Source organism: Trachypithecus francoisi, unplaced genomic scaffold, assembly GCF_009764315.1.
Source record: "Trachypithecus francoisi isolate TF-2019V2 unplaced genomic scaffold, Tfra_2.0 Lachesis_group0, whole genome shotgun sequence".
Taxonomy (NCBI): domain Eukaryota; kingdom Metazoa; phylum Chordata; class Mammalia; order Primates; family Cercopithecidae; genus Trachypithecus; species Trachypithecus francoisi.
Genome location: NW_022681453.1, coordinates 31,694,983 through 31,710,914, shown reverse-complemented (window position 1 = coordinate 31,710,914; position 15,932 = coordinate 31,694,983). Strand labels below are relative to the sequence as shown.

At 37.6% G+C, this 15,932-nt stretch overlaps 1 protein-coding gene across 1 annotated transcript in view; it reads right to left on the bottom strand.

Moving 5' to 3' along the window:
* The window catches only part of SYNPR (synaptoporin), a 337,496-nt gene that overhangs the window by 264,629 nt on the left and 56,935 nt on the right, over positions 1-15,932 (bottom strand). The gene's annotated exons all lie outside the window — the stretch shown is intronic.

The window sequence follows — 15,932 nt, the reverse complement described above, 5'->3', positions numbered from 1 at the left end:
TGCTTCTTAGAAGCAGAGGAAGGCGAGCTAAAATGATTCCCTAGTGTGCACTCACACATGATTTGAAAAGCACACGTACCCTCTACTGGAAGTATACAGTATTGCAACTTGAACTCAAACTGTCAAACACATTAGGCAGGGAATGTCAAGTGTCCTGTTACCCCTGAAACGGGATGCAGTGAGCAGAGGAAAAGAGCAACATCAACAACAAATAAGTGAGCAGTACTCTTGGTGCTTATCTGTTCTGAGGGTTAAATTGGCCAAGATTCATTGGGCAGATCACTCAGAATTCTGGCTTTTGAGATATTCAGTGCATTTCCTCTTGTAAACCCCAACAAAGATCAGGGACAACTGTTCACTTTATGACAGCCTAATACATAAATAGGACTAATTAGAGAAAAAAATGCAAGAAGGAAGCATAATGTCTGATAAGGGGCACACAGTCAAGGGAGTGAGGATATGACCTAAATGGAACCCAACTGAGGGTCAAATTCTTCATTAGTAAAACAAGGAAAAGATTTAGAATAAGTAACCGTAAAGGAGTTGCACCTTGAACAGAAGTCAAGAAGTCACTAATTGATGGGCTCTGGGGCCGATTCAAGCTATAGACATGATTTGGCCCAACTATTAATTAGGAGGGACAAGGGTTCTCCAGTTTGCTACGGTATGTTTGTCTGTCTCCCCTGCACATACATGTACATTTCTGATTGTGGTGTCAATAGCAAGTGCAAGTGTCATTTCCATTTAGCACACTGGTGATTTTCTAACAGCCAGCCTGATTTATGCACTCATTTTATTTACATGGTCCCTGCAGGCATCTGACTTTACACTTTTGCCTAGTCCCTTTGGCTGTTTTGCATAATAGTGCAGTGTCTCTTCTCTTCACTGCAAAGTGCATGTGTGCATATGCACGCACACACACCACACACCCACACACACAACTTTAGCAATATGGCTTTTCTTTCTCCTTCTATCATGATATAGTCTGAAGTCCCATTTGCAAAAAAAAAAAAATATATATGAAGAAGACAGAGCTGTCCATCACTTCATATCAATCCCCAGCACAGGGCTTGTAGCAGGTCCAACGAGAGTGAGATGCTGGTGTCTGGCAGCTGCCTGGGTCTCTATGAGTCATCTTTTCTATAAAGGCTGTATATACAGGGAATAGTCTCCCCTACAGAGTTAATAATTGTGTATGTGTGTTTGTGTAGAATAAAATTAACCTCTACCTGTTTTCCCTTCCCCTTAATATTTGAAAATACTATGTATAAGTGTGAAAATGTGTTCCTATTACTAAGATTCCTTTCCTAAAATTCCATAGATGAGACAGTATAATGTAAGATCATGATATGTTAGCTCTTCTTATCAGTTTTAGTTTAAAGAGACTGCAAAAGACCTGCATTTTAGAAATATAATGCTAGGATATCAAGAAAAGTTATATTTAAATTTTGATTACCTTAAATCTACATGGACAACTCAGTGGATTACCTTATTTTTGCATTTGGCTTTATTAAAAAGACAAAAATAAAAGAAAGCAAATGAAACCAAAAGACAAGAATCAAAATTAAGTCAAAACGGCAGTCTGGTACTCAAAATAGGTACAGCTGAACCTTCTACGCCTTCGCCACCTACTGGGCAAAGGCAGTTGATGCTCATAATGAGTAGAAGGACCTTGGATTCTCCAGAAAACAGAAAACCCTAAAGACTCCTCCAAAAAACAAATTTTATAAATTCAGTAAAGCTTCAGGATGCAAAATCAACATACAAAAATCAGTGGCATTTCGATGCACCAATAACAATAAAGCTGAGAACAAAATCAAGAAGGTAGTCCCATTTACAACAGCTACAAAAACATTAAAATATCTGGGAATATATTTAAGCAAGGAGGTGAAAGATCCCTACAAGGAAAATTATAAAAGACTAACGAAAGAAATTGTAGATGTCACAAACAAATGGAAAAACATCTCATGATTATGGATTGAAATAATTAATGTTGTTGGCTGGGCGCCGAGGCTCACGCCTGTAATTCTAGGACTTTGGGAGGCTGAGGTGGGTGGATCACGAGGTCAGGAGTTAGAGACCAGCCTGACCAACATGGTGAAACCCCGTCTATACTAAAAATACAAAAATTAGCCAGGTGTGGTGGCATGTGCCTGTAATCCCAGCTATTCAGGAGGCTCAGGCAGGAAAATTGCTTGAACCCGGGAAGTGGAGGTTGCAATGAGCCAAGATCATGCCACTGCACTCCAGCCTGGGTGACAGAGAGAGACTCCATCTCAAAAAATAATAATAATAATGTTGTTAAAATCACCATACTGCCAAAGCAATCTACAGATTTAATGCAATTCTTATCAAACTACTCAATGTCATTTTTCACAGGTTTATTCATATGGAACTAAAAAGAGACCAAAAGTCAAAGCAATCCTAAGCAAAATTAACAAAGCTAGAGGCATCACATTAGCTGACTTCAAATTATACTACAATGTTATAGTAACCAAAACAGCATAGACACATAGATCAATGGAACAGGATAGAGATCCCAGAAAAGAAACTACGTATCTACAGTCATCTGATCTTTGACAAAGTCACCAAAAAGACACACTGGAGAAAGAATGCCCTTTTCAGTAAATGGTGCTGAGAAAAATTGGATTACCACATGCAGAAGAATAAAACTGGATATCTATCTCTCACCCTATAAAAAATGAATCAAAGATGGATCAAATACTTAAATGTAAAACCTGAAACTATAAAAGTACAGGAAGAAAGCCTAGAGAAAGCTCTTCTGGACATTGGTCTAGGCAAAGAATTAATAAACTAAGATGTCATAAGTACAAACAACGAAAACAAAAAATAAATGGGAGTTAATTTAAACTAAAAAGCTGCTGCACAGCAAAAGAAATAAGCAGCAGAGTGAACAAACAACTTGCAAAATGGGAGAAAATATTTGCAAACTATGCAACCAACAGGTAACTGATATCCAGAATTTACAAGGAACCCAAACAACTCAACAACAACAACAACAAACAACCCTATTAAAAAGTGAGCAAAGGATATGACTAGACATTTTTCAAAAGAAGACATGTAAATGGTCAACAAGCATATGAGAAAATGTTCAACATCACTAATCATCAGAGAAATGCAAATTAAAACCATGGTGTGATATCATCTTATACCAGTCAGGATGGCTATTAAAAGCTCAATAAAATAACATGTTGGTTAGAATGTGGAAAAAAGGGACCACATACAATGTTGGTGGGAAGTAAATTAGTACAACCTCTATGGAAAACAGAATGGTTTTTCTCAAAGAACTAAAAATAGAACCACCATTCAACTCAGCAATTTAAATCATTACATCAAAAAGATACCTGTACTCAGATACCTGTATCATGTACCAGCACTATTCACAATAGCAAAGATATGGATTCGTGTCCAGCAACAGATGCTTGGATTAAGAAAATGTGATATATATATATATATATACACACACACACAATGTAATACTATTCAGCCATACACACACACACACACACACACACACACACACAATGGAATACTATTCAGCCATAAAAAGAATAAAATAATGTCTTTTGCAGCAACATGGGTGGAACTGGAGGCCATTATCTTAAATGAAACAACTCAAACAGAAAGTCAAATACCACATGTTTTTACTTGTAATTGGAAACTATATAATGCATACACCGGGACATAGAATGTGGAATAACAGACTTTGTGGAGACTTGGAAAGCTGGAAGGGTGGCGGGTGAGGGATGAGAATTTATTTAATAGGTACAATGTGCACTGTGCAGGTAATGTTTACCCTGAAAGCCCAGATTTCACCACTACATAATATATCCATGTAACAAAACTGCACTTGTACACCTTAAATTTATACAAATGTTTTTAAAAGAAAAGATCAAAGACTGGCATATATTTAGCAATGGTATATGAAAAAGAAAAGGATGAGTGTTGAATTCAGACAAAGAATAAACAGGTGTTTATAAACCCTCTCTAATGGTTCAAAAGTAGCCTACCTCCAACCAAAAATCACATAGAAAATTCTAGAATTTATCCATAGCAACTATATGAAAATGTTTTTCAAGCACAATGTTTGCATTTATTATTGCCAAATCACACCACTAATCTATTACCTACAAGTCTGAATATGAAAAGAGTAATCATCAGTTAAGAAAATAGTTCTTTAAGAAAATGGATTACTTATGGTCATTTAGAAACTTTTAAAATAATTGATATAAATTAGGTGAAGTACATACTGTGTCCCAAACATTGCATTAGTTACATTATCTCAGTTAATTTTTCTCAATTTTGTGAGGTAAGCCCTAGTATTATTTTTAGTCTGCAGATGAGGAAACTAAGGTCTAGATAGATTTAGCACAGTATATGGCTGCACAAAAGAATGTTTCCCTCCATAAAATTATTCCTTAAATAAAAGGAAATAATCTTATACTCCTATCAATAGAATGTCTGTCAAATTATAGGTTACTCCATCACCAAGTGCCATTTGGGGAAGACACAATATTTCTGAAATGACCTCAATTAATCCTACTTAAATGTTTATTAAAGTAAGCTGACAGAGTTGGTAAAAAGAGAGGCAAAGAAATTAGCCAGGTGCAGTGGCTCATGCCTGTAATCCCAGCACTTTGGGGGCCGAGGCAGGTGGATCACGAGGTCAAGAGATCGAGACTGTCTTGGCTAACATGGTGAGACCCCATCTCTACTAAAAATACAAAAACTTAGCTGGGCGTGGTGGTGGGCACCTGTAGTCCCAGCTACTTGAGAGGCTGATGCAGGAGAATTACTTGAACCCAGGAGGTGGAGGTTGCAGTGAGCCGAGACCGTGCCACTGCACTCCAGCCTGGGCCACAGAGTGAGACTCCATCTCAAAAAAAACAAAAAAAATTGAGTATGCATGAGTATGCCTTTCATCATACTTTTCATTAGTACAGCCTCTCAATTGGAAGGAACAAATACAATTATAAATAATCTTTAAAAATTATTTTCAGAAAGTAAAACAGCACATACTTCAACAGTGGTTTATATAAACATAAATCCATCAAAAAAATGAAAAAATATTTTCATAATAGTATATGAAAGTGTATTTGTGACTTGGGCAAAAATTCCAGTAACAGGATCACAGAAAGATTTAAAAGTTCTGCATTTAAAAAGTGAAGAGCTTTTAAAACTGTGTTAGATGACTCCAAAATGGCTTTAATGATAAAAACAAAATTGATGTATGAAGAGTTTGGATAAAATAGTTCCACGGTTGGGCACGGTGGCTCACACCTGTAATCTTAGCACTTTGGGAGGCTGAGACAGAAGGATCGTTTGAGGACAGGAGTTTGAGAACAGCCTGGCCAACATGGTGAAACCACAACTGCACTAAAAATACAAAAATTAGCCAAACACGGTGGTGCATGCCTGAAATCCCAGCTACTTGAGAAGCTGAGGCAGGACAATCGCTTGAACTCGGGAGATGGAGGTTGCAGTGAGCTGAGATCACACCACTGCACTCCAGTCTAGGCAACAGAACAAGAGTCCATCTCAAAAAAAAAAAAAAAAAAAAAAAAACCAGTTCCAGAAAATCCAATGTTAGACAAAAGCAACATTTCAAAATTATTATTTTAGGATATGCATCTTTAAATATATCTGAATTTGTCCCTAAAGATCCACTTCTCACCTTTCTCTCCCTTCCCCTCTCTTCAGGAAGCTGCTTGGCTTTGGCTTGGCTCTGGCCAATGTGAGTCAGCCAATGCGAGCCCAGCAGGAGAAGAGAGGCTAGGGAAGAGGGAGAAAGTGAGGTCCTAGCTTCTTTCCCTGCAAGGTCACCTCAGCCAGGCTCTGCCCCTCACTGGAGGTCACCCTTCTTGTCATGACAGTTTTCTTCCTTCCTTCCAGGTTCCTGTGAGGGCTTCTTCTCTTCTGCAGCCTTATAGGCCCAGGGGTGGAAACAGTCCTGCTGCTGCTAAGGAAACTGACTTTGCAAAATTATGACAGTCAGAGAAATCTGACAGAGCTGACTCCATATTGCTTCTAACCTCACAAGCTATCTTTGCTCATTCCTGGCCATAGGTCAAGCTAACTATGGAAAGAATATTTATGATTTAATCTCAAAGCAAGAGTGATACTAGCCCCTTCCCCAAACTACTCTCTCCTTGTTCTGAGACTAAAATCACATTTGTAAAACTAATGAAAGGTCACGAGATTAAAATTATGGGACGAGCCTGAATTCTGCTAAAACCCAGGCATAGTTAAATGACAACAAGTCATTGTTTACTGCTCAAGAGTTACACAGGGGTGGTCACAAGATTTGTAACTTGCCTAATTGTCCCTTTAGATAACATTGCATTCTAAGACCTAAGACTAGCATTTGAGATACTTTTCAGACTTTTGCACTCTGGAAACCCAACTGACTCCACCCAGACCCATTACACATACCAAGAAACTGGCTTATCTGGTCTGGTGGCCCCTACCCAGGCAGGGACTTAGCTCAAGAATTTGATCCCCAATCATTTCATGCCCAACCCAACCAATCACCATTCCCCATTCACTAGCCCCCTGCCCACCAAACCATCCTTGAGAAGCCCTAGCCTCAGAGCTTTGTGGGGAGGCTGATTTGTGCAATAAACTCCCTTCTTTCCACTTGGCCAGTTCTGCATTTAGTAAACTCTCTTCACCACAATACTGCTGTCTCAGTGAATCGACTCTCTGTGCAGTGGGCAAAAACAACCCACCGGGCAATGACACAAATCCAGGTTCTTCCACTGCCTCTTATGGTTGGTTCCCTTACACCCAAGCTACTCTTACTAATTTTTGAAAAAGAAAAAAAATCTTTTTTGAATATGCACCTGTTTCTCACTGGGATCTTAATACATTAAATAAGGAATTGAATTTAATTAAATATTATAAGTAGACATTTTACAATTTCTCCTATATTTCTAAAAGTTTATAAATAGAAAACCTCTTTGTTCCTGGACCTTTACATTAATATTAAGAATAAAAGCAGCACTTCTGAAATTTGTATCCAGAGCTTTCTGACTTGTGAGCTCCAGGGCTACCTCTTTCCTAATCACAAGATAGGTAGGAGAGAAGAAGTGCAGCAGACAATTGGGTCAAATGAAAAACTGCATATTCTGTTTGTAAAGGGCTATTGATACTTTGGGTCTTCTTTTTTTAATGCCAGGCTTATTATTATAAGCACATTCTGCTGAACACAGAGGTTTGGTTATTACCTTTTATCAAAATGTCAGGAGGGCAGATTTTAAACTGAGTTAGGCAATATGAAAGAACATTCTTCCCATCCACAGTCTTTGAAACTGATTGCAAATGAATCGCCTCTGAACAGCATATGAGCGAGGCTGAGAGCTCTCCTAATGATGTACATCTGTGAGGCTTCACTCGGGGGTTTGGCTGCATTTACATCACTATAAACTCTGCAATTACAGCTCAAGCCGTTTCCGGCATAGACACAGAGAATACGAATTGCAACAGCAGGTTTCCTGCCTTGGATTTCTGCCAGGAGCCTGAGTCACCGTCCCAGACATCTGTAGCACATTAAACTGTACCCTTGTTATCTCTCAGCACTTTGAACAATCGCCCAAACCTCTGACAAAACAAATGGCCAAAGCCTTCTCAAGAAACCCTTTAAGTTAGTCAGGGAATCATGAGCTGGCAGAAAACAACTTCTAGGGCAATTTATACTGTCGAAGAAAAGCCACAACAGAGCAGAGATGGTTTTTGATAGTCTGAATGTTGTTTAAACTTCAGGGACTTAGATGGTCTGAAAAAGAAGTAGCTGTGTTGGAAGCTCAACAAAAAAAGGAGGGTTGTACTTAGTCCTAAACAGGAGTTCAGTCCAGTAGGGCAAACATGGATAGAGGCAGGACCTCCAAGCCCTGTCCTGACTCTGCCTCCTTCTCTCCACCAGTGCCATGCCCCTGGGATGCACACCACCACCCTCTTACAGAGAACAATGCAAAAACTTCATGTCTTCATAACGTTATCTTCATAATATGATCCTCGGCTCTCCTAGAATCCATTGTCCATACAGCAGTCACAGTGATCTTTTATAAATATAAATCTGTGCATGATTTTTTCCTGCTTAAAACCAGGAAAGGCTGTTGCAGCACACCTACAGTATCTAAGTGCCTTCCCATGATCCAAAGCTACTGCATCCCATGGCCTCTGTCCTCCTCTCCAGATTCAATACCCGCCAATCTCCTTGTTGCTCTTTCCACTCCAGCTAGTTTTTCTTCATCATCAAATATGCCAAACTTGTCCCCTTCTCTGGGCCTTTGTACTAACTTGTCCCTGTGCCTGAAAAGCTCTCTCTCTAATGTTTTCCATGATTGATCCCTTCAGGCCTTAGCTCACACATTATCTCCTCTGGCAGGCCTCTTCTGATCATCCCCATTTTTATTTTATCAACATAATTTATTATTTAAAAACACATACAAAATAATAAGGGAATACTAGAAATAACTTTCAACTCATAAATTCTACAACTTAGAAGAAGTGGATCAATTCATTTAAAACAACAAACTATCCAAAATCAATCAACATGAAATAGACAATCTTGATAGCCTTATAACCATTAAAGAAATTGAATTTATAATTAAAGAGCTCTTAACAAAGAAATCTCCAATCCCAGATGGTTTCGTCAGAAATTCTACCAAACATTTAAAAAATAATTAACATCAATTTTACATCATCTCTTCCAGAAAATAGAAGAGGAGGGAACACTTTCCAACTCATTTTATGAGGCCAGCATTACCCTGATGAAATCCATTACAAGAACAAAAATTAAAGACCAATATCTCTCATGAACTAAGACATAAAATCATCAACAAAATATTAGCAAACTAAATCCAACGATGTAAGAAAATAATTACGCACCATGACCAAGTAGGATTTATTCTAATATGAAAATGGATTCAACATTCAAAATACAATCAGTGTAACCCATCATATCAACAGACTACAGAAAGAAAATCATGTGAGCATATCAATTGGTCCAGAAAAAATATTAGACAAAATCCAGTAACGATTATAATTTAAAACACTAAGCAAACGAGAATTAAAGAGGAACTTCTTCAACTTGACAAACAATATCTACAAGAATCAAGACAGTGTAGCATGGAGAAAGACTAGGCAAATAGATAAATGGAATAGAATGTAGACAGGCAAGAAATAGATTCACATCAGTATAGCCTTGATCTTTAAAGAGGGAGCAAAGACAATTTAATGGAGCAAAGATAGTGTTTTCAACAAATGGTGCTAGAACAACTGAACATTTATATGAAATATTTTTTAAAATGCATCTAGACACAAACTTCCTAAATTCCACAAAAATTAAAATGGATCATACACCTAAAAGTAAAATGCAAACTTATAATGCCTCTAGAAGATAATACAGGAGAAAATCTAAGTAACCTTGGATTGGGTGATGGCTTTTTAGATGCAACACCAAAAACACAATCCATGACAAAACAAAATAGGTAATTTGGACTTTGTTAACATTAAAAAACATCTGCTTCATGAAAGATACCGTTAAGAGAATGAAAGATAAGCCATGAAGTGGGAGAAAATATTTGCAAAACACATACCTGATAAACGACTTGTATTCAAGATATATAAAGAACTCTTAAAACTCCATAATAAAAATAAATAAGTGAAAAATTAAGCAAAAGATATGAACATTCATTTCACTAAAGAAATTATACAGATGGCAAATAAGCATATGAAAAGATGCTCAACATGAAATGTCATCAGAAAATTACAAACTAAAGGAGCCATGAGATACCACTACATAGCTATTAGAGTGGTTAAAATCCAAAACATTGATAATATCAAATGCTGATGAGAATGTGGAGTGACAGGAACTGTCTTTCATTGATGGTGGGGACATAAAATGGTACAGTCACTCTGAAACACAGTCTGGTAGTTTCTTACAAAACCAAGCTTAGTCCACTATAGGATCTTGCAATTGTACCCCTATATATTTACCTAAATGAGTTGAAAGCTATGTCCACACAGAAAACTGTCAGGCCTCTGAGCCCAAGCTAAGCCATCATATCCCCAGTGACCTGCACATATACATTCAGATGGCCTGAAGCAACTGAATATCCACAGAAGTGAAAATAGCTTAACTGATGACAGTCCACCAGTGTGATTTGTTTCTGCCCCACCCTAACTGATCAATGTACTTTGTAATCTCCCCCACCCTTAAGAAGGTTCTTTATAATCCCCCCACCCTTAAGAAGGTTCTTTGTAATTCCCCGCACCCTTGAGAATGTACTTTGTGAGATCCACTCCCTGCCCCCAAAACATTGCTCTTAACTCCACCGCCTATCCCAAAACCTGTAAGAACTAATGATAATCCCAGCACCCTTTGCTGACTCTCTTTTCTGACTCAGCCCGCCTGCACCCAGGTGAAATAAACAGCCATGTTGCTCACACAAAGCCTGTTTGGGGGTCTCTTCACATGGACACGTGAGACACTGTCCACCAATGTTTATTCATAATTGAATAAACTTATTCATTTATAATCAGCTTTATTCATAATTGCCCCAAACTAGAAGCAAACAAGATGTCCTTCAACAGTTGAGTGGATAAACAAACTGTGGTACATCCATACAGTGGAATATGTTACAGTGATAAAAAATAAATGAGCTATCAAGTCACAGAAGACATGGAGTAACCTTAAGCACATATTGCCAAATGAAAGAAGCCAATCTGTAAATGCTGCATACCGTAGGATTTCAAATATATGACATTCTGGAAAAGGCAAAACTATAGAGACCATAAAAGGTCAGTGGTTGCCAGGAGTTAGTGAGGGAAGAAAAAAGGGAGAGATGACTAGATAGAGCATAGAAGATTTTTAGGGTGATTAAACTATTCTGTATGACATTGTAAATGTGGATGCATGACCTCATGCATTTGACAAAACCCATAGAACTGTACAACACAAAGAGTAAACCCTAATATAAACTGTGAACTTCAGCCAATAATAATGTATTGATATTGCTTATCAATTATATTAAATGTACCACACTAACGCAAGATGTTAATAATAGGGAAATTGTGTGCAGAAGGAAGGGGGGATATGAGAATTCACTGTACTATTAACTTTTCTATAAACCTAAAATTACTTTAAAAAATAAATAAAGTACAGTATTTTTTTAAATTAATGGTAAAATCTAGGTGGTGGATGTGTGACTGTTCACTGAAAAAATTTCAACCTTGCTTTATGTTTAAAACATTTTAAAGCAAAATGTTGAGAAAAAAAAAAACTTATGGCCACACAAAACCTGTATATGTGCATTCATAGCAGCTTCATTCATACTAGCCATAAAATGAAAACAACGGAGATACTCTTCAATGGGTGAATGGTTAACAAACTATACACCATTCATGCCATGGAATATTACTCAGCAATATTAAAAACATAACTTGGATAGATCTGAAGGAAATTATGCTGAGTGAAAACCTCCAGTCTCCAAGGGTTACATTGTATATAATTATATTGATACAAGATTCTTACAATGGCAAAATTATAGAAAAGGAGGAGTGATTACTAGTTTACAGGACTTAAGGACAAGTTAGGGAAGGGAGACGAGCGTGGTTATAAAAAGGTAGGCTGGGCATGGTGGCTCACACCTCTAATTCCAGCACTTTGGGAGGCCGAGGCGGGCAGATCACCTGAAGTCAGGAGTTCAAGACCAGCTTGACCAACATAGTGAAACCCTGTCTCTACTAAAAATACAAAAATTAGCTGAGCATGGTGGTGCATGCCTGTAATCACAGCTACTCAGATGGCTGAGGCAGGAGAATCCTCTGAGCCCGTGAGGTAGAGGTTGAAGTGAGCTGAGATCTTGCCACTGCACTCAAGCCTGGGTGACAGAGCGAGACTCTATCTCAAAAAAAATAAAATAAAATAAAAGGGGAACACAAGGAATTTCTGTGGAGCTATTCTTTATCTTGATTATAGTGGTGAACACATGAACCTACACATTGATTAGAGTACAGAACTAAATACACACGTATGTGTGCACAAATTAATACAAGTAAAATTGGAGAAATCTGAAAAAGATAGGTGGATTGTGTCAAGGTCATTATCTTGGTTGTAATATTGTACTATACTTTCCCAAGACATTAACATCAGGAAAACCTGAGTTAAAAGGCACACAAGATCGTAATGTATTATTTCTTACAACTGCTTATGAATCTATAATTATCTTAATAAAATTCAATTAAAAATGAAAACACACTACAAAATTTGTTAAGTTGCTTCCTGTCTGTCTCTTCCCAGTAGAATGCAAGTACCATGTGAGCAGAGACATTGCCTCTCTTGGTTTACTACTTGTATTCTTATCATAGTGCCTGGGACATAGTAGGTGCTCACTAAAAATGTGTTTAATAAACGACAACTAAGACATGTCAATATGTCAAAATAACTGATATGATTAAAGATGTTATTTCATTCATTCATTTATTAAACAGAGCTTTACCAAGCAATATCAAAGCACCAGTGTATCAGGTAATAGAGATGAATCTAAGAAAAGTCACCATCTTCAGGGAATTCAGAGGCAAATGCAGCAGGCAAAGATTCCTGAGGAGGAAACGTCTGCCTCACCTAAAAGCATCAGTAGTGTCTCTTTTAGGGAAGAGAAGAGGATAGTCCAATATTCGCCGACATGGTCCTCTCACTTTGGCCCATGAAGGAGCTACAACATCGAGTAAGAAGAGTTGGAGGAGACAAGGTAAACCAGAAAATGAGTGGGCATGTGGTGGGACTGCTGGATTCTGAACATGTCCCTGCTTCTGAGAAACCTGTGAACAGCATAGTGACAATGCTCACTGGGGACAGTGTGGTATTAGTCTCCAGAGTACGTGTTCAGAGCCCGGGTCACTAGGTGTGTGTCCTTGGACATGCTTTCCATCTCTTGAGCTGCAAGTTTTCTTGGTTATACAATGAAATGAAGAACATGACCTAATATAATATAGTATATAATCATTCTATTAGAATCTGGTCCACAGTTCTCTATTGGGTCCTATATTTCATGCTGTTGACAGGGATCCACTTGGACCTGAAGCTTCTGAAAAATATTCAGAAGGGATCTGAATCCAAAAGCAGCCAGATTTCTTACTTTGAGACTTAACTCTATTGCTACCAAGTTGACTGTTTATTTGAAGATGTCCAAAAGGGAAGAGAAGATTTTCAAGAAAGCTAGACACTCCTCCCTAGGACTTTCATTATTATTTTAAGGAAACTAGACACCTAGACTTCCCACTACTTATAATTCTTTTTCTCATGAACCTTCTCATGGGGTAGTGACTAGATGAGAAGCAGAACTACTTAGCCATTGTGGTCAAATGTCAGAAGAAATTCTGCTAAGAATTTATTGGAGGCTAGATTCCTTTAAACAAATAAACTTTATTTGTTAGAGCAGTTTTAGACTTACAGAAAATTTTAACAGAAAGTAGAGAGAATTCCCATATACTACTCCACTCCCATCCCAAACACACAGTTTCTCCTAGTATTAACATCTTCCATTGGTTTGGTATATTTGCTACAAGTGATGAACCAATATTGGTACATTATTATTGACTGAAGTCCTTGGTTTACATTAGAGTTTCCTGTTTGTGCTGCATGGTTCATTTGTCAAATGTATAATGTCATGCATCCATCATTACAGTATCATACAGCATAGTTCCATCCTAAAACTCCCCTGTACTCCACCTATTCATCTTTCCCTTCCTTTCCATTAACCTCTGGCAACCACTGATCGTTTTTTGGTTTCTATAGTTTTGCCTTTTCCAGAATGTCATTTATTTGGAATCATACAGAATGCAGGCTTTTCAGGTTGGTTTCTTTCACTCAGTAACATGCACTTAAGATTATTCCATGTCTTCTGTGGCTTAATAGATCATTTATTTTTTATTGTTATAACATATTCCATTGTATGGATGTACCACGGTTTGTTTATCCACTCAACTATTGAAGGACATCTTGGTTGCTTCTAGTTTGGGGCAATTATGAATAAAGCTGCTGTAAACATTGGTAGACAGTTTCTTTGTGTGGACATAGTTTTCAATGCATTTGGGTAAATATCTAGAAGTATTGCTCTATTATATGGTAGACAAGGTTGCACTTTGTATGAAACTGTGAAACTATCTTCTAGAGTGACTGTACCATTTTGCATTCCCACCATCAGTGAATGAGAGTCCCTGTTCCTCCACATCCTCACCAGCATTTGGCATTGTCAGTGTTTTGCATTTTAACCATTCTAAAAGGTAAATAGGTATGTAGTTCTTATTGTTGTTTTAATTTGCAATTCTCTAATGACATTTTATGTTGAGCATCTTTTTTTTTTTTTTTTTGGAGACAGCATCTCACTCTGTCACCCAGGCTGGAGTACAGTGGCACAATCTCTGCTCACTGCAACCTCTGCCTCCTTGGTTCAATCGATTCTCCTGCCTCAGCCTCCTGAGTAGCTGGGATTACAAGTATGTACCACCATCCCCAGCGAATTTTTGGATTTTTAGTGGAGACAGGATTTCACCATGTTGGCCAGGCTGGTCTCGAACTCCTGACCTCAAGTGATCCGCCCACCTGGGCCTTCCAAAGTGCTGAGATTACAGGTGTGAGCCACTGTGCCTGACCTTTCATGGACATATCTTCTTTGGCTCTAGGTGTCTATACAGTTTTTAATTGTTGAGTTTTAATAATTTTTTATATATCCTGGATACAAGTGCTTTATCACATATATGTTTTACAAATATTTTTTCCCAATCTGCGGCTTAACAGTGTCTTTCACAGAGCAGAAGTTTTTAATTTTAATGAAATCTAACTTAACAATTTTTTTCTTTCATAGATTGTGCTTTTGGTGATGTATCTAATAATCATTATCGAATCCAAGATCACTTAGATTTTTTTCTATGTTGTCTTTGAGAAGTTTTATAATTTTGCATTTTACATTCAGGCCTCCATCCATTTTGAGTTAAATTTTGTGAAAAGGGTAAGCCATTGTGTAGATTCTTTTTTCTTTTTTTTTTTGGCATGGGAATGTCCACTTGTTCTAGTAGTATTTATTCAAAAGATTATCTTTTCTCCATTGGATGGCATTGAGGCTAAATTTTAAACGTAAACTTTTAAAATTATAAAATAATGCACATTTGTAACTATGAAGTTCATCATTGTTAACATCTTGATGAATATTAAACTGGCCTTTTATTCGTGTGTGTGTGTGTGTGTTGTATATTTGAGATCCTTTTATGCATTGCATAATCTCCTTCCTGTACTATCCTGATACAGTTTCTAGTTTCATCCTCAAGCAGAAATTCATAGTTGTGTCCTCTAGAAAATATTGTACTTACTCTTTTATAATTATTTAACCTAATTAAATATTATAAATTTATCTAAGTAAATATTTTTTGTCACTGCATATTATTCCATGATATATTTAATCACATTTGAATGGTCAGATATTTAGGTTGTTTTTAATATTTCTATTTTCTGCTAAATGAGACAAAGGAAGCTAACGGGAGGCCGAGGCGGGCAGATCACCTGAGGTCAGGAGTTCAAGACCATCCTGACCAACATGGAGTAACTCCGTCTCTTTAAAAAAACAAAATTACAGGCACATGCCTGTAATTCCAGCTGCTAGGGAGGCTAAGGCAGAGGTAGTGGTGAGCCAAGATTGCACCATTGCACTCTAGCGTGGGCAAAAAGAGCGAAGCTCTGTCTCAAAAAAAAAAAAAGGAAGCTAATGTGGACTTGAGTGTGTTAGAAAAGTGGCCTTTAAAGACTAGGAGATAGGCAAGCAAAAGGGAGAGTGTGTAAAGGACAGTGGCCAGACAGAAGTACAAGGTCAAGAGGAACAAGGGAGTATAGTATGCCAAGTGAATACCTTGGT